At 36.0% G+C, this 21,280-nt stretch overlaps 1 protein-coding gene and 1 non-coding gene across 2 annotated transcripts in view; one reads left to right on the forward strand and one right to left on the reverse strand.

Annotated features, from left to right (window-relative positions):
• The window catches only part of Ddx10 (DEAD-box helicase 10), a 146,283-nt gene that overhangs the window by 80,236 nt on the left and 44,767 nt on the right, over positions 1-21,280 (reverse strand). The window lies entirely within an intron of this gene.
• On the forward strand, positions 10,217-10,318 carry LOC116074046. The gene has a single exon (XR_004112029.1). It is a non-coding gene; the product is annotated as a U6 spliceosomal RNA (small nuclear RNA).

The raw sequence follows: 21,280 nt of genomic DNA on the forward strand, positions 1-21,280 counted from the left end.
CAGAAATACCATACCTTTTCTGTATAAGCAAGTACAACTACTGAGGAAACCTAGAAGTTTACAAGCCTGGCAAGGCCCTCTCTGAGATAAGCCTTGAACAATGGCTGGAGAAGAGAAGACTGACATTCTTCGGTGGAGCTGCCTGTAAGCTGGGCAGAGAGCTGAGGATACAGCTTTCATTAGTCATTACCCATAGTGTGATGGATATTTTAGTGATATAACAGCCTTGAAGTTGCAAATGGTTCTTAAGTAAACCCAATAGGCCTACTGTCTCACCAAGCTAGACATAGGTGGGGTTGTTTCTTTGGTCTTTATTTATTAATTATGTGATACATCTACTGCAACAAGGCCCCACCCATTCCAACAAGGCCATACCTCCTAATAGTCCACTTCCAGGCCCAAGCATATACAAACCATCACACCTGGTAACTTGATTATTTTACAAGTATCTTTTAGATAGTTTTTTGGGGGGTTCGGGGGGAAGTATATGCACTATGAGTTTTCCTGACATTAGTAGGAGTAAACAGATGAAAACTCAAGTGAGAGTGATCATTTTAGAAGCCTATGAAACTAAGACAACAGTAACACTATCCTCCCTTAGACAGCATCACCCTTAGTACAACATCTACAGTGCCTATTCTAATGTGAATGCAATGAAATGAAATCAGAAAAAGAAATAATGACTATCCTTTGAATCTTTTAATTCATCAAGTACTCTGCAAGTCACAGTGAGATATAAGGTCACTAAACTTGTGTTAGTTACCCAGCCATGTACTACAGACTAGTCTGCTTAAAAATAAATAAGACTATAAACATTAGGTATTTTTTTTTAAAACCAAAACATAAAACTAAAAAAGAAAAATGATCAAGTTTAAGGAAAAAAGGTTGATATATACCAGTTGTATTGTGACTAGAATTTCTTTGAGGCATGACTCAAAAATATTCTACAAATGGGAATCAGATTCTTTTATATATAAAGAAAGAAAACCATCAGAACCTACTGTCAATATATAAGGAACACTTTGAATAATGTCAGTTCTCTAAAAAGAAAAGAAAAAAGAGTCTTACTGTGAACCATATCAACAAATACTTCCATGAAAATGACAAAATATTTATTATATAACATGAAGGCAGAGACACATATCATTTTATATATATGAAAACAATTCTGATGTGTTCAACAATAGGCACCTAACTTCAACTGCTTAGAGGCAACCCTAAAGACACTGCATACTTAAGACACGGGATCGGTCTTACCTGAGAACTCAATTATTTTAGAAAGATATTTTAAAAGTATCTTTTAGAAAGCTAGAAAAAAATTAATAGATTCAAAATCCAGAAAGCCTCCTTCCTGTAGTCTAGCTTTCATAATACCAAAACTTACTATGTAAATTGCCAAGGAAGTGAAGCAATCAATCAATAATCCTACCCAGTTGTGACAACAATGAACTATAACAATGACCAGTACAGTAAGGTATCCCTAAAGGTACAATGCTGGCATCCATCTTGGCAGTAACAAACACTTGTCTAATTGGACTTATGGTCCAGTTAACAGGAGGAAAAGTTCAGCCACAAATGGGGCATCTATATAAACCCCTCCCCCAAGATTTGGGAAATACTGTGGAAGGGTTCAAAGGAGGATTGTAAAGAGCCAGAGGGGTCGGGGAGAACTGGAGCAAAACAATGTCTTTTGAAAATGACAAGATTGGCACACTCAAAGTCAAACACCTGCATTGCCTGTCAATCAATATTCTAGCATGGGGATAGAAGGAGCCCCACACCTAACTGAAGAACTATGGAGAGTTGATAGTGTCCTACAGATCAAAGAATCGAAGTTTTGTAAAGTTTTGACCCCTGGTAGATCAACCATACTCCAAAGAATGGCCCCACACACAGAAGTATATGGACAGCACACATTGGACTTAATGTGCCATATTTTTAAAAAGGAGGAAAGGATAGGGAAAATAAGTCAATAAGGAGGCAGGTGGATCTGGGAGGAGATAAAGGAAGAGTAGTGGTAGATATGATCAAAATATAGTATATAAAATTTTCAGTTGATAAAAATTGTATTTCAAAACAAGTTAAAAGTTTGGAAATATATCAGGCATGATGGTATGCACATGTAATCCCAGCACTCCAGAGGCTAAAGTTGAAGCATAACAACCTTGAGCCAGCTTGTGCTACATTAGCTGACTTTGTCCAAAAAGAAAAACTGATCAAGGTCTCATAAAGGTTTATGGACTCCTTATCAGCAGATTTTTTTTTTTTTTTTTTTTTTTTTATAAATACAGGGTTAGAAGAAAAACACTGCTTTTAGAATTCGTGAGGTTTTTTTTTCATCCTACTGCCAAAATTCAAACTGACAGTATCTTTTAAAAGAGAAACACATGAAACATTTCATATAGCCTCTGGAATTCCTAATCTGGCAATTTCCTGCTCAGAAAATGGCGCAGTAGAGAAGTAAAGTACTTGCAATGGGAACTATTGTCCATTCCTTTTCCTCACCCATGCTAATCACATCTAGTTCACAAACTCCACAAGTTTTACCAAAGATCTAAACTAGCTTGACATATCTCACTGTCAGAATTTACATTATAACTTTTATAAAACACTTATTGCCTTTTTTCAAACTTCTTAGAAAACAGTTTTTTGAAACCTTAAATTATTCAGTAACTATAATTGTTTCCACTGTTCTCTCTAGAAGCCAAGCATACAATTCTATGACACTAAATTTAATTCTTCATTATTTTATATAAAGATATAAAGAGACAAGCACATGGTATTAAAAAGAAGAAAATTTTTTGATCCATATTTGATATAGCTAGAAAATTACTCTTGGAATAATGTATCAACCAATGAAAATACCTCAACATATTTGAAATTAAGAAATAAGATTCACTAATAATTAACTTTCATTTTGGCATATTTGGGCCTTTTTCTAGGTAGAACACAGTCTCCTATTGAAATACTTTCATGTAAAGAGTATTGGAGAATTAAGATGCCCACATATTTCAGACCATTAAAATCCCCAAACTGTATTATTAAGATTTATTTTAGTAGTTACTTGGTAAAAACTTTTCCTACTACTGCTTCACTTGTAATAAAAGTCAACAGTGAAATGTTTTTAATGCATAAAATGTTCCTTTCTTTAACTTTGGATGAGTATGTCTAATACTTAAAATAAGGTCAACTTGTTTGCTCTTGGTAGAGCTTTATAATATCTTTTATAAAATGATTATGGAAAATCATTAAGAGTTTGGAACAAATGGTTAAAGAAAGGTTACCTCTGACTCACACCTGGTAGGCTGCAGTATTAATGTTCTCAATAGTTAAGAGATTCAGTAAATTACCCAGACTGAGTAAATGAACCATTACCCGTGTATACTACTGGGAGAGACAAAAGCCCTGCCAGCTATGACTTGCTGATAATTTTTCATCTTAATATATGCAGGCCTTCATTTTTTAAAATAATTTAAGAAAAATCAAGAACAGTAAGTTCAATCTAAAAGGATTATTATTCTAACCCAACTGCTAGGAAAGCAACTCAGAAGAACTAGTAAATAATAAATATCAATAATGCTCACTTTTAATGAATGTACTACCTCAAACTTTGATTTTTTAATATATTACTGCTAAAAATGCCATACAGATTTACTTAATAATGTATTTTTTTCTCTATTCATTGTACATCTCTCATGGTTTCTACATTATGCTTTTACCAAATACATGTTGCAGCAAATTTGTATGTATAGATCTCCATGCAATCCATGTCTTCTTACTTCTTATGTAATGCTGCTTCCTCAGTATTATTCCTACCCCAAATGGTAGAAGTCAAAAGCTTCTACGTAAGCTGCTGAAATGTCTCACAACCGGTCTCAACTCATGTTTGACTCTTTCTCTACAATCCTCATCTTGATAATCCATGGTCCACAGTTTTTGCAAAAGTTCCACCTAACAAGGAGCTCTCATCAGAAACAAAGCAGCACAACAATGTAGAAGCAGGCTCACCAAGCCAGACGTTTACTGGAAGATAGTGGGCATTAACAGCCACTTAGAAAGATTACAATCAGAAGATCAAAACTATAATTCCAGTTCTAACAGTTATTACCAAGCAAAATAAACTGTCTCAGACCACAAAAAGAAAGGTTATCTCCAGATTATGTTTCTCCAAAGGAGGGAAGGGCATGTATACAGAATAGAATTATCTTCAGAACAGATCTAAAACAGAATTCCTGAAAAGCATCCCTGGCTTTAGTAGTCAGTGAAGTTGAAAAGAGATCCAGTGGCTCACTGAATCTATTTCTTTGACAGATGTTCATACCATCTCCTAATTATGAAAGAAAAATGCAAAAAACTAACGAAGTTCTTTGAAATCATATCATATACCACAGTAAAATGAAATAGGAAACATTTGAAAACTTTTCATTTCATACTTTTTATTTCTACCATTTGTCTAATTGAACATTCTGTGGTAAGTAGCAAATATAAAAATGAGTACCTGTCACAAAACTAGAAGTACAATAATACACCTTTAGTGAATCAATTACTTTGGTTATTCAATTTTCTACTCCTGATGATTTTCAACAAATTTCAGTGAATGGCTCTGTCCATTAAACAAAGAACATACAGCATTGTGAAAAATAAAGCTTAGAACTATAGTGGTTAATGTTAACTATTAACTTGAAAGAATTTAGCTTCATTTGGAACAAGAGCTTCTGGGCACACCTGTGCAACAGGTTAGCAGAGAACCTCTGGCAGAGAGCCTCTGGTAGCTAAAAAGGAATAAGAAAACAGTTTACCCCTCAGCACAGAAAGTTCACTACTGCTGACCCTTTGCTTTTAGCCATGTGAGTTTTAGTTAATACTCTGGCCTGAGGAGAAGTAAGATAGTAAGTTCTTACTTCCTTATAGTAGAATAAATAAAGAATAAATAAATACAGAAACCACAGAAAACAAATACATTCCTATTACTACACTTACCCTAGCCTAATATTTTACAAAACCAAAAACTTTATCTAAGCTTGTTTCAATGTTTGATATGCATTTACTTATGGTATTTAAATCCCTTATAAATTGATAATATAAATTTTTAAAATGAAACAAACATCATCAAAGATCTTGAATACCCACCAACATGAACTTACACTACATGTCCATTCACTATGTTATCCACCACTAACCACCATGAATCTAGTTTATTTAGAAAATGGTAAACATTTTCTCCTAGCAGTGATGGGACAGGGAACAAAAAAAATCATGAAAATTTGATGCAGCCACCATGGCGCAGAAGCAGCAGTAGCAGTGAGGGGCACAGTGTGGTAACCATGCATAAACATAAGGAAGGTGGACAGTCAAATTACACCTGACTTGAAGCTTCCTAGGTATATGGAGTAGAAAGGCAACAACACAGTATAACTAGGTGTACTGACTGTGGCTAGGGTTTGAAGAAATATATACACACAACAGAGAAGGCAGAATACAGGAAGGCTGAAAGTAACAGATGATCAGGAAAAAGCCATGAAACAGAGTAATTATAAGGGCCAGAAAGAAAAAAAGGGGAGGGGTGTCAGAAAAATATTCAGGTGATGAAATGTAGCTAATGTCACTACCCTGCATCACTACAGTATAATAGGTACATACATTGAAATATTAAATTATGCCTTACAAATATGCGATTTTACATTGGCTAAAGCTTTCTTTTTAAATAATGGTTTCTTCATGAAAATAAGAAGTATCAATAACAAAAAAACGAGAGTTAGGCAAAATGGCAATTTCTAAGAAGACATAGTTCTGGGAGTAGCATTACAGAGTCCAGTCAAATCAAAACAGAATCACAAGGCAAGAGAAACTTCATTACTAAAGCAGCTAAAATTTGTTTTAAGATTTTATTTATATTATATGTACATATGTCTGCTCTGTGTGTGTGTGTGTGTGCGCGCGCGCGCACCACAGAGGCCAGAAGAGCTCACCATATTCCCTGGAAGCTAGAGTTACAGGCACTTGTGAACAGTCTGACATGGGTGCTGGGAACTGAACTCGGGTTCTCTAGGAGAGCAGGAAGGACTCTTCACTGCTGTAGCATCTCTCCAGCTCCAAGACGGCAAAAATGTTAAGGATGGTATTAATAAAGCTAAATACCCTTTAGACAAAAAGCTATGAAGGGCACAGTAGGCCACAAAACTATTGGCAACTGGACCTAAGAGCCTTGACAAATATGCAAATTATCATAATGAAGAGTGCCAAATGCATACATCTGCTACCAAATCCCAAAATAATCTCCTACTGAAAAAATATGGTTACCAGTAAATATTTTACCCAAATAAGTGCATAAAATTATAATTAACAGATGTAACTCATACAAATAGGTAGAGGAACAACTGAGTTTTTATAAATCAGACATTCTGACACAGAACATGAATTTTAGGAAATTAAACATCTTGTATATAGATAGGAAAAGAGACAGAAGACAGAAAGTGAGGAAGTCTTTGTAGAGAGAAAAACAAAAGAGGCATGTACTGAAATTAGAATGTTGACATTTACCTGAAATAAAAACAGACTACCAGCTTTAAAAGGTCACACCCCTTGCCCAACACAGCATCTTCTTCAGCTGCCTTCTCTGCCCACACCATGGGATGAACGATTTCACAGAAAGTTCAGCACATACCCAGGCTACAATCAAATGTTCTACATTTGCTGTACTTGCTCACAACTTTTTCATATATCAAGAAAGATCATTGAATGTGCACCTGAATATCAGAGGAACTACTAGAGAATATTCTATCAAATCACTGACTTTACAATTTAGTCATCTTTCAAGAAAGAACAGAAAATTGGAGAAACCAAGACAGAGTATATATTCACTGTAATTTACTAAAACATAATCACATTTTCTTCACTCTAAGATAAGAAAAAGAAACTAGTAGTCATTAGAATCCATGAAGAAAGACTGGATGGATAAATATTCTACAACTTGAGAACATGACCTTGCTTCAGTCAGGCTTCACTGATGGTGGCCTCTAAAAGAAGCCAACCTGAGACAGGCAGTGGTGGTTCATGCCTTTAATCCCAGCACTTGGGAGGCAGAGGCAGGCAGATTTCTGAGTTCGAGGCCAGCCTGGGTCTACAGAGTGAGGTCCAGGACAGTCAGGACTATACAGAGGAACCCTGTCTCGAAAAACCAAAAAAAAAGAAAAAAAACCAGAAGCAAAAGCAGTCGCCAACCTGAATACTGAAAAATAAAAAGTTCACACTGTACTACTGGAATAGCAGACCTATAAAGATGATAGAGGAACCAATTTACAAACTTAGCACTATGTAAAACAAAGACCAAGTAAAATCTGTATCTTAAACCCAACAAACAAATCCAACTACATAGGACCATATGTGCACTGATACAGCGTCTGCATAAACACCATCCAACATTCCATGAGCATTACATTAACAATCTCTGGTAGAATCATTGCCAAGTCAACATACTTTTTTTTAAAAAAATCAATTAACACAAATCACATTCAATAAAGCTTACTGTAATTTACATAACCTATTATTTCAACAAACATATTTAAAGCAGAAAACTATAGGGACACTAAAAAGATAATCAGTATTGCTGGAAGCTAAATGGGGAGAGAGAGCAACATCCCATGAAATAGGGCTTGAAATAGTTTTCCTTCACTTCAGAATTAAATAAAAACAAAATATAATGTAACAAAAACCCTAAACTGAAAACAGCTAGCATTTTTCAAGTATAGTTATTTAACTCCTGAACAATCCTTTAGGCTAGTGCTATCATTAGTCCCTCTTACCAACCTAAAAGGTAGTATTTCTTAGGAGTCATAGTTTATAAATAGCTGAGTTAAGATCTAAACTCTTGAAGTTTTACTCTGAGTCGACATTAACTATTCCCCTATATTGTCTCATAAAAATAAGCTTCTCTATGTAATAACCTGAGAAGCCATAATGGGACAAAGAGGAAATACTCATAAAGATCTATAAGCTCTATTAGCTCAAATAAGTGCAAATAAATAAATAAAACTATAAAGAGAAAAACAATATTTTAGGTATTATAGGCCATGGGGTCTTTGTCTCACCTAGTCAACCACTGCTGAAGTCTAAAAAGAATCATTAACCAAACACAGCATGGCTGTTCTAGTGAAACTAATTTGTCCCAAAGATGTACAACAGTTACCCAAGGCTAACTCACAACTAAAAACATATTTTAATATTTCACTCATACTATTAAATTTATAATACCTACAAAAATCATACAAAATCACTAAGAAGACCTAGGAAATGTTGAGGACTTTCTTACAATAAATGCTTTCATCTATATACAGCAAGAATTTGTATGTTTTAACTATATTGTTCGAACTCACTGGTTTGGTGTTAACTAACAAGTTTGTAGCTTTCCTAACACCTGTGGAAACATAAATCCCAAAGGATAACAGCACCAGCACGACTGCCACACGGCACGGCCTGCATCCGCTTCTGCCTCACATCTACTCCTCATCAGCAACATCCACTTATCAAGTGGGAGTCCCTGATATCTGGCCAACAAATGAAACTGATGTCTAAAATCAGAAAACAAAAGAGTAACTCAACTGAGTAAAAAGTATCTGTGTAGGCCAGGCATGGCGACCTACAACTTTAACCCTAGCACTCCAGAGGAAGAGGTAGGCAGATCTTTGTGAGTTTGAGGCCAGCCTAATCTACAGAGCAAGTTTCAGACCAGCCAAGCTACACAGTAAGTCCTCAGTCTGAAGTGTCTATGAAAATTCAACCTTTCTGACACTCTGGCTGCTCTCCTGGTTACCCCATAAGGGCTATAACAGGGAAAGAGGTTTGTTATCTGTTGACACAGATTTCCTAGACTAGCAGTTATAAACAAGATCCAACTCTTTCTTGTAGCTAACTGTGTAATATACCTCGACTTATTACCCTTCTAAAGCTTCAAATGTTACCACTCTAATGTAGACTCTTACCCATCTATTTTGTTTCCAAAAATTTTAATAATTTGCACCTTCGAGTAGGAAGGCTAGTTGCTTGGTTGGTCAGGTGGTCAGGTGGTTGGTAAATGGGTTTGAGACTAGCCTAGGCTACTCTCAAAGTCATTATATAACTAAATATCACTAATTCTCCTGGCTCCACCTCCTAGTTAGTGTTGGAATTACAGGCATGTACCACCATGTCCAGTTTATACTGTGCTGAGGACTGAACCCAGGCTTATCTAGATGGCAGGCAAGCACTCTACCAACTGATCAACAGTAGGAATATTTTAATATGGACCAAGCCTACAAGCCACCAGGACACCCTTAAAACATATAAGTTCCGTGTTACTATCTATCCCATACTTTACAATCAATATCAAATTATTTAAGGTTGTCACTCTTTACCTACTCCATGAACTAGGGAGAGCTACAAGCTGAAATCGGTTGAGAATCAGTGGAAACTTTACCGCATATTACCACTGTCCAATATGTGAAAACTCTATTAAGTTTGAGGAAAAATATTCCTAATTTATTCAAATTAATCAAAACTGCATTTGCATTAGTTTCTTAATGTCTTTAGGCTTCCACTGTATTATTCTTTTAAAATCTAGGGATTTCTTGAATTTCCATGAAAGGACTTACTATTCTATTGTCATTCTTTTTCTTTAGCATTATGCTTTGTTCAAACAAATACTCAGAAGAGCTTAATACATTCAGTACCTAGTATAAACATCTTAACATTTATAAACATTGTCTTAGTTAGGGTTTTACTGCTGTGAGCACACACCATGACCAAAGCAACTCTTAGAAAGACAACATTTAATTGGGACTGGCTTACAGGTTCAGAGGTTCAGTCCATTATCATCAAGGTGGGAGCATGGCAACGTCCGGCCAGGCATGGTGCATGGGGAGCTGAGAGTTCTACATCTTCATCTAAAGGCTGCTAGGAGTAGACTGACTTCCAGGCAACTAGGATGAGAGTTTTAAAGCCTAAGTCTATAGTGGCACACCCACTCCAACAAGGCCACACCTCCAAACAGTGCCACTCCTTGGGCTAGACACAGTCAAACCACCACAAACTTATAAATAAAAGTACATAAAATAAAAAAGGGGTTGGAAAGACAACATAGAGGACATCTAAAAAAACACAATAATTTATAAAGCAAGAATTATTTTACACTAGCTAAGTTTTACTAGTTTTAAATCAAAGAGATTAAATGTGTAACAGGTACATATTTCAGCAGCATACACACTAAAATCATAATGATACAGGAGAGGTCAGCATGGCCCCTGAGAAGGATAACATGCAAATTCATAAAAGATTTCACACTTTTAATTCTTCACAGAACTAGAAAAGAACAATTTTTAGCTTCTTATGAAAACAAAACAAAACAAAACAAAAAAACCCAGGACAGCTAAAAATAAGCCTGAATACTAAAATAACTGATATATATACAACACCATTTCCACCTTCAAATTGTACTACCTAGTTATAGTAATAAAATCATGGTATTGACATAAAAACACACATTAAACAATGGAATAAAATTAAAGACTGAGATATCAATCCACACACCTATGGACACCTGACTTTTTATAAAGAAAGCCAGAAATATACACTGAAAAAAAGATGGCATCTTCAACAAATGATGTTGGTTAAACTGGATGCCTACATGTAGAAGAATGTAAGTAGATCCATACTTTTCACCCTGCACAAAACTCAATGGATCAAAGATGTCAATTTAAAGCCAGATATACTAAATCTAATAGAAGAAAAAGTAGAGAATGGTGTTGAACTCATTAATATAGGAAAAGGCTTTCTGAGTAAAACATTAAAAGCACAGGTACTAAGAACAATTAATAAATGGAACTTCATGACACTGAACTTTCTGTATGGTAAAGTACGTCATCATTTGGACATGCCACACTATACATAATGGGAAAATATCTTCACCAATTACATATCTGATAGTCAGTAACTAAAATATACAAAGAACTAAGAAAACAGGACATCAAGAAAAAGTGCAATTTAAAAATGGGGTACGGAACTAAAATATTCTCAAAGAGTAACACAAATGTCTGAGAAGCGTTTAAAGAAATATCCAACAACCTTAGACATGAGGAAAATGTCAATCAAAACTACTTTGAGATTTCATCTTAACACCAGTCAAGATGGCAAAGATCAATAAAGCAAATGACAGCTTGTGATGTGAAGATGTAGCATAAAGGGAACACTCATCGGTAGCTGGTGGGAGTGCAAACTTGTACAGCCACTGTGGAAATAAATCAGTGTAGCAGGTCCTCCGGAAGCTGGGAACAGATCTACTTCCAGCTCCATCCTCTTAGGTATATTACCCAAGGGACTCCCACTCTACTACAGAGACACTTGCTCAACTATGTTTATTGCGCAATAGCCAGAAACTGGAAACAGACTAAATGTCTGTCAATGAATGAACAAAGAAAATGTGATACATTTGCACAATGGAATATTATTCAGCTGTTAAAAAATTAAATCATGAAATTCACAGGTAAATAGAGGTAGAAAGAAAAATCATCCTGAGTGAGGTAACCCATCCCCCAAAATAAATATATGGTATATATTTGCTTATATGTATGTGGATGTTTGTGGAGAGCCGCATCAGCTGCGCCCCGAGATGGCATTGGCTTCTGCCATCCCCGAGAGCAAGAGGTCTCATAAACAAGCCCTCATTTGGCTAAGCTTGCTGCCATTGGTTGCTTTTGCATTTGGTGACCTATCCCCTTTTGCCACGTGGCCCATTGGGATTGGCTAAGCTTGGGAGTACTTAAAGGCTGAGGGTGGGCCGGAAGGCGGAGCTTAGATGGCAGGGAGGCGGGGTTTAAGTAACGGCTCTCCAGAGGCAGGAGAAGGAGGGAGAAGCAGGAGGAGGGAGACTGTTAAAAACTTTCCTGAATAAACTGCTAAAAGGAAGAGCTGGGGTCGCGTCTTTCTTGCTGGTCTGGGCGGACGCGACAGATGTTAGCTGTTAAGTTTTTGATAAGCATACCATAATCCATATAACCACAGAGGTTAGGTATAGAGTAAGTGACTGGGTGGCACGGTCAATACCCTATGAAGGGGAAATATAATAGACAGTTATGAGTGGATGCAGAGGTGGAGACTGGAACAGAAGGATCAAACAGGGAAAGAAACAAAAGAAGGAATAAGGGACAGACAGCTAAAAATAAGGGCTATTTGTGGGGTCAAATGGAAACCTAATATAAGACTCTTAAAATATATACATGTATAAAGGTGATCTAAATGGGATCCATTTAGGACAAGGAAGATAGAGCCCAAACTAGACATCTCTTGTCAACAAATGAAGCCAGCAGTTCTGAGAATGTATTACAACTAATCAACTGGGCCAAAGGAGCCCCATAGGAACCCCCAAACAACCCAGGCTATTGCCAAAGCTATTGATTGTTCTCCACAAAATAACAGTAAGGTCCTATTGCTGAAGACAGCACCCATACAACTCATGTAAATGAAGAAGTCAAGCTGGTGCCTATACAGAGCCTCCACCCCTACTGACTAATACTAACCTAGCTACAAATCCTTAGATTTAGGATGACCTACCTGCAATATGCACTAGAGCAATAGAAGCACAACACATATGGAACTAACCAACCAATATCTGATTAGATTTAAGTCCCACTGTATCAGGTGGAACCCGTACTTGACATTGCCTGGGGACCAAGAATTAGAAACTATCTCTGCTAAAGGAATGTACCCATAGAATTACTCCTGAGTAGGCAGAATGTCATTAGGAATAATTTTTATTTTATCTTTATTTATTTTTTTCATTAGATGATTGTTTGAATCCTAGTGAAAGATAAAAGGGGTATAGGTTTGGCTGAGTGGGGAAGTGGGGAGGATCTGGGAGGAGTTGGAGAAGGAGAAACTATAATCAGAATATAGTGTATTTAAAACTATTTAATTAAAAAAAAAGAAATATAATACTCCAGCTGCTTTAATTTCATGCAGAATATCCACTGTGCACAGTACTGACTCTCATGTTCATGAAAGCAAGACAATTGTCCTACCCCCACCCCAAAGCCCTTGAAGAACATATATAAGGCACTACTGTCCTTTCATATAAATCTTAATAAAGCCTACTTCCACTGTACATAAAAGAGCAAGAGTCCATGTCATTAATCTTAATGTAGAGCCACTTTTCCAGAATGTTTATTGACCTAGTTAACAGTGAATATCCAACATCTTAGGCTCTTGGATCATATACTACTGGGCCATGAACAATCTTATTACATTGAAACAAACAAACAAAGCCTACAACAATAGTACTCAGAATGGTAAGCAACTACAATACATTATTTGTGGCATTTTCCTTTTAATATTTTAAGATCAGAGTTGGTCTCATGTACTTAGAGAATAATGTATTTTGTGCACTTGAAGCATTGCTATAGTAGGGACCTGAAGGTCCCTAGCAAAAGAGAGTGAAAGTGGAGGTTAAGGAGAAAAAGTCAGACGCCCAAGATAATAGAAAAGTTGATATACAGAAATATTATAAAAATAGATCAAGACATTTTTTTGTTAAAGCTATCTTATTACAGGCTGAAGAATGGGCTCAGTGCTGGGCAGTGGTCGCACACACCTTTAATCCCAGCACTTGGAAGGCAGAGGCAGGCGGATTTCTGAATTCAAGGCCAGCCTGGTCTACAGAGTGAGTTCCAGGACAGCCAGGGCTACACAGAGAAACCCTGTCTAGAAAAAAAAAAAAGAAGAATGGGCTCAGTGTTTAGAAGCACTTGTTGTTCTTGCAAAGAACCAAAGGCCACTATCTAGCACCCACATGGCAACTCATAACCTTCTTTAACTCCAGTCCCAGGAGATCTGAGGATGTCTTCTGACCTCCAAAGACAACAGTCACATATAGTATTTACATACATGTAAGCAAAATACATATGCATAAAATAATAAATCTTTTTTTAAACTTGAAATTTAAAAAAAAAATCTTATTACATTTATTTATCCATTATGGATGTATATGCCTGTCCCAATGCTTGCACGTAGAAGCTTCAGGACTACTTTAAGGACTTTTAACAACTTTTTGTTTGTTTGTTTGTTTGTTTTTGTTTTTTCAAGACAGGGTTTCTATGTGTAGCCCTGGCTGTCCTGGGACTCACTCTGTAGACCAGGCTGGCCTCAAACTCAGAAATCTGCCTGCCTCTGCCTCCCAAGCGCTGGGATTAAAGGCGTATGCCACCACTGTCCGGCTATTCTCTCCTTTCCTCACTCAATATGGGTCTTGGAGAACAAACTCAAGTCATGTGTCTGAGTGGCAAGCATATTTACCTGCTGAGCTATCTCAACAGATATAACTCAATATATTTTAGCAAATTAATAGAAAACTTGGGATTCACATCTGTCATTGGTTTTGTATTTACATATTTGGAGAGCAAATTTTTAACTTAAGTATAATATAAGCAACTATATGACTTTCAGTTTGAACTATGCCTGCCATAATGAAAGATGAAACAAGTTCCTACAGCATCACTCATTGCTAAAAATACTGAAACAAAAGATCTTTGAGATTAGCTTTCCTAATTGTTTCCCAAAGGAAAAGAAATAAATAAATGACCCTCCAACTGACTCCTTCATAACAGAATCTTAATATGGCTTTTCATTAATTATGACTTTCACAGAAACAGCTGTACTTGATACAGATTTTGAAAATGTTAGCTTCAATCGTAACTAGACCTAATCCATCTTTTAAAAATAAATTACAAATCCAAGACCGAAATAATTTTTTTACAGTATTTACAGAATTACCCACCAAAGTAAATGAAGTGCTGAAAAGTTCTATTTAAACTTTCAACAAACTATACTTCTCAAAAGTTGTTTTACTTTATTTTCTTACCAAAAAGACATTCTACAAAAATATAAATGGTTACTATAATAATAATCTTACAAGAGCAATTCTGATTATTTCAATAAAATTAAGCTAGTTGAAATGGTGTATTCTTTAAATGATTACATACTCAAGTTCTGATATGAACTCTTGTAAAGAACATCACTAACAAACTTTTATAGATTAAATATGATTCATTGAATTTACTTTATAGTGTCTTGCATGTGCTGTATACTGGCATTTATAGAATAGCAGTGACATCTCTTAAAAAGTGTGAGGACAGAATACAAAGTATTTAATTGAAAACTTAAATCTTCATTTTTTGACAAATAAGGGAGTAAGTCTATAACCTTTAATTACCAAAAACACTTTAAGTTTTTACCTTATAAAACAGACCTGTCAGTAAGCTGAGCACATGAACTAAATACCAAAGCAATGTTCTATCCCTTTAATGACACCCATCAGTAACAGTCACATTGCCAGAACATTGTCTAACCATGAATACCTTAATCAAAGCAGCTGTGGTTAACTGGACTTCTCTCAAAGGAGATGGGGAAATGTCACTATCACCTCACCTGATATTAGAGTCACTCTCTTCCCATACTTCAGCTGTGTGTAATTCTGTCCAGCTATCTGCTGTCTCTGGAAGTGCTAAAATATGTCAAAGGTAGGAAGGTTAACCTAAAGGAGGATTCGATCTGTGCAGCTGATGGTAGATTATCACCTATGTTGGGGTGAGATCTTTCAATGATAAAGTTACATGGGGGTCAACCATCCTCCTGTGAGGAAATCCAGCAAACTCAATGGCTTACCAAAAACTTTTGTTTGTCTATCAATGGTCCCCTACCTGGAATGAATAGATATTTGCTGATATTTCCACAGAAAAATTAACACAAGTATAATAAATCAGTATTGACATTGATAATTTTTATTGTCATTACTATTCTAGCCTTCAAAAATATCTAGACATGAATTCCAATAATATATATGCAACCTATTTGACTTCTCATTAGCATTAATGACCACCTTTAATATTGTTATATAAAAGCTGAGAAGTCAAAAAAGATAATTAGCAATGGCACTGTTTTAAAACCTTAAACAACCTTAAACAGACACAATTTCCTGATATTTTTATGCTTCTGAATATGTTCTATTGATTTCTATTTTAATTCAACTATAATATAGTACACACTGCTGATATATTCAACCCTTTATAAAATGTTTTGAAATGATTTTAATGACCCAGTGTTTTACTCCTTGCCCAGACCATTTGGATAAGATCATGTATATAACCAACTATACAGAGCATTAAAAATATAACATAAGAGCCAAAAGATGAGCATTCTGCAGTTCTTGGCTATGCTGTTCTCCAATACCAAACAAGCCAAAGTAGTTGATAACATAGCCCAGATTCACAATGCCTTTGTATGCCTTCTGATTTTTTAATCAGCTTCTCTATCATTTGCTGTCAAAACAAAGTTAAAGTTTTTACTACCATGATTGGGAGCTTTTCACTGTCTGTGGCTCTTCCAGAAGTCTGGCTCATTCTCTAGCAAGCTTGTTCACTGTACATTCCTCAAAACAACAACCAAAAATAAATTTAAATTTTTCTTTAATTATAAGTGTAAAAAAAATTCAAACATCTATAGGAGTGTGTCTCTCACAATGATACTGTGGCTCATTCTCAGAACTACGTTAGCAATATAGGAAATCTACCCTACCCTATGCTAGCCCTTTCTTGAAACACTTTTTTTTTTAATTTCATGTATATGGTTGTTTTCCCCACATGCTTGTGTGTCCTTCACAGTGCCCACAGAGTCCAGAAGTTGGCATAAGATCCCATGGAACTAGAGTTACTGACAGCTGCTCGCCACCATGTGGGTGCTGGGAGTACAATTAGGGATCCTCTGGAAGAACAGAGAGTGCTCTTAACTGCTGAGCCATCTCTCCAGCCCTCTTGAATTTTTGATTGCCCTTTAAAATCTGCTTACTTTTGCTCACTCTAAAGTATTTAGGTTTTGCATTTTGTCCAAAATTCTACCCTATCTTCAAGAGGCTCAATCTATTAGAAATTTATTACACCATACCTGAAGTTACTATGTAAATATCTCTTCAATCCTACTGTGTGTGCTTACTGGTCTATGAAGTACAGTGCTGAACTCAGTATGCCCAGAAAAACCAGGAGTCATAGAAGAATTGATAAGCATGGTATCAACTTGAACAACTCCACAAATCAGTAACTTGAAGATTATAATATATTAAGCAAGAGGAAGTTCATTATCAGTACATATTAACTATTTAAAATTATTTTGATAGCTATTTTGGGGGACAGACTTGAATACAGTCGATTGGGTACTTAATTTTAACCCAAGGGACAGAATAAGAAAAAGAAAGAAAATAGTACGAATAAAAAGAATGAAGAATGGAATTGGGCCAGAGATATTAACAGGTAAACAATCTCCACAGAAATTAAAAGCAATGCTCAAGGAGAAGCCACAAAACATTTTGCTTCCAAAATCCTCAATCTAAAAATACGGCATTTCTCTGCCATGTTTCTTACATCCCTTACTATCACCCTGATTCACATTCTTGAAATGGGAAATTAGTAACCATGTCAAAATTCCTCAAAAACATATAAGACATAGGTCTCAGATATCACTGGACTTTGGCCAATTCAGCTAAAGTTCCACTTATTATTCTGGCTAATAATTCTACATAATCTAGGAATTACTATCACAAATAAATGATCACTCTGCACATAGTAAGGAAGCTATCTGCTATCAATCATTTAAGCATGGACTACACTGATCTATTATAAATTACTTTATAGATAAAAAGTTAAGTGACATTGATGGACCTGTCAAACTGAAACTGATACACTGGAACCTCTGGCACAATTCACAATCAAACTAGTTTCCAATCAAAACATAATACCTTTCTATCTTCAAGTCTTTCCTTGTTCATGATGATATTCCCTTCCTTAAAAGCTCTTATAACTTCAATGATTAGCAAAATACTTTTTAACCTTAATTCCTGTCTTCATAGGCCCTTATATACTCTCCTTCCAGGTATTCCTGTAGCATTTATGCTCTGTATCATCAGCCAAACTATAAACAAAGACCTCACCACATGTCAAAGAAAGAAAAACACATGTGTGCAAGCACACACACACAGTACAGAGATAATGTGACAATCCTTCATACCCATTAAAAGCAATACATCGAGATGATGGCCAGTGACATGAGTATATGGAAGAATCAGCACCCAGCTGATGAGTGTAGCCATTTTGAAAAGCAATCTGATAACTCAAAATCTTAATCATATAACTAGCACTAAACTCAACACTCCTAAGTAATAATTTTGAACAATAAATTCCCACAAAAAAGCATACATCAATATACTTCCAACAATATTACATTTAAAATGCCAAAAGCATTAAAACAAATCAAATGTACATTCATAAATGGATAAACAAAAGCAGTATGTGTCTAAAATGCATTACTCAGCCTTGAAAAGTAAAGTACTGATATATATAACAACATAGCATTTAAAAGACATTGTACTATTGAGTCAAATCTGGACTCCCAGCACTCAGGAGACTAAGGCAGAAGACTATCATAAGTTTAAGTCCAGCCTGGGCTACATAGTAAACTATGTTTCAAAAAATTAGGGGAGAGAGAGGAGAAAGAGAGAGAGAGAAAGAGAGAGAGAGAGAGAGAGAGAGAGAGAGAGAGAGAGGGTGTGAATGGCAAGTCAAAAAAGCCACTTGTGGTTACATTCATATGAAAGATTCAGAATAAACAAATCTGATGAGACATTAAAATATTAAATATTAAAAACATTAAATATTTAATATTTAGTTTATTAAATATTTAATATTTAATTTATTAAATATTTAATAAATATTAGAATTATTTAATATTAAATACATTCTAAAATTGATAGGCATGATGACTAGAGATTGAGCACACCAAAAAAATTAATGGGCTATCCACTTTCACTAGATGCTAGATGAGTCATATAGTTATAAAGTCTATCTCAAAAAAGTTAATACCAAAAAAGAGAAAAACATACTAGAAGAAAAGCAAGGCCCTTAGGAGAAAAGAACAATATATTTAACCTATCTAAATCTATATCAGGACTTCAAAGTTTAGCAGAGTTCAACATCTAAATAATTTAACTTCTTTTTACAACAGAAATCAGAAATTAAATGTTAATAGCTATTCCAAGGCATAGAGGAAAGCAAGAGAAACACACAAAATGACAATACATACAGGATACTAAGTGCTATGATAGCAGCAAAGAAATACTGCTTATGAAATACTGACTTATCTCCTTTGTCCACTACCCCAAAAATTACCAACTGTTTTAGAGCCTTATAAAGCAAAACCAATGATTACTACATGAAAGAATTGTACATTTCTGGAATTCATGATCACCTAAACTATAGTCATCTTTCTATTTTATAACTTAGAAGAAAAAGATCAAAGAAAAAAACAAATGGAAAAAAGTTCTGACTTTATGCTACTATGTAACTGTACCGACTAGTCTTATGCCAACTTGACACAAAGTAGTTATCTAAAAAGAAGGATCCTCAAAGGAAAAGAACCCACCATTAAGATCCAGGTACAGCCTTGCAAGGCATTTTCTTAATTAGTGCTTGATGGGGGAGGGTTCACCCCATTGTGATGGTTCCATCCCTGGGTCCTGGATTCTATAAGAAAGTGGGCTCAGTAAGCCATTAAGCATCACCACACCTTAATGGCCTCTGCATCAGCTCCTGCCTCCCGGTTCCTGTTTGAGTTCCTGTAAAGTGACTTCCTTTCATAATGGACAGCAACTTGGAAGTGTAAGCCAAATAAATCCTTTCCTCCCTATGTTGCCTTTTGGGCATGGAGTTTCACTGCAGCAATAGAAATCCTAACTATTTAGGTTTAGACAGTAGTATAGTGGGAAAGGATCCATGGGTCTACCAGGTTTTTGCTGGACATCCTTCATCACTTATTAAAACAGCTGGTCCTTTCTATGTATCCAATCCCAGCACTTGGGAGGCAGAGGCAGGTGGATTTCTGAGTTCGGGGCCAGCCTGGTCTACAGAGTGAGTTCCAGGACAGCCAAGGCTACACAGAAAAACACTGTCTTGAAAAAAACTAACAAACAGAAAAAAAAGAATGTCTATGAAGCATAAAGCCTGAGAAGTTATAGAGGAATGCGCCCCCCCCCAATATGTTTCCCCTAGTGTCAAAAGATGTGTTTATTTTCTAGCCAAAATAATAGAGACAATATCTCCATTGGGTGAAGGCTGAACAAGATTGCTAGCAACCTTCTCACAAAACAGTCTCCTCAATACAGGCACTCTCAGCTGTGGCATAGACCCACTCTGTGAGCAGAATCAACTCTGACCTATCTCTGCATGGCCCTTACAGAAGGTGTGAGGCTGGGCAACAATTGTCCAGGAACATACTTTTAAAAGGACAGCAGGCTAACTTGTATAAGTCTCCAAGTAGGGGAAGCTCTTAATAGTCCTAGAAACCTACAAACATCATCTCTCTTCAGAAAAAAAAAATAAGAAAATAACAAAAATCCCAGGATAGCAAAAACTATTCTCAACAATAAAAAGAACTTCTGAGGGAATCACCATCCCTGGCTATAAGCTGTATTACAGAGTAATAATAATAAAAACTGTATGGTATTGGAATAGAATTGAAGACCCAGAAACAAACCCACATTCCTATGGTCACTTGATCTTTGACAAAGGAGCTAAAACCACCCAGTGGAAAAAAGACAGCATTTTCAACAAATAGTGCTGGTTCAACTGGTGGCCAGCATGTAGAAGGACGCAAATCCATCCATTCTTATCTCCTGGTACAAAGCTAAACTGCAAGTGGATCAAGGACCTCCACATAAAACCAGATACACCGAAACTAATAGAAGAAAAAGTGGGGAAGAGCATCAAACACAAGGGCACAGGGGAAATTTTCCTGAATAGAACACTAATGGCTTATGCTCTAATCAACAAATAGGACCTCATAAAATTGCAAAGCTCCTCAAAGGCAAAGGACACTGTCAATAGGACAAAACGGCAACTAATAGATTGGGAAAAGATCTTTACCAATCCTACATTCGATAGTGGGTTAATATCTAATATATACAAAGAACTCAAGAAGTTAGACTCCAGAGAATTGAATAACCCTATTAAAAAATGGAGAACAGAGATAAACAGAGAATTCTCAATTGAGGAATACCGAATGGCTGAGAAGCACCTAAAGAAATGTTCAGCATCCTTAATCAGGGAATTGCAAATCAACCTAACACCAGTCAGAAAGGCTAAGATCAAAAACTCAGGAGTCTCCAGGCAGTGGTCCCAGCACTTAGGAGGCAGAGGTAGGCTGATTTCTGAGTTCAAGG

The sequence above is a fragment of the Mastomys coucha genome, unplaced genomic scaffold (assembly GCF_008632895.1).
Source record: "Mastomys coucha isolate ucsf_1 unplaced genomic scaffold, UCSF_Mcou_1 pScaffold23, whole genome shotgun sequence".
Lineage (NCBI taxonomy): Eukaryota > Metazoa > Chordata > Mammalia > Rodentia > Muridae > Mastomys > Mastomys coucha.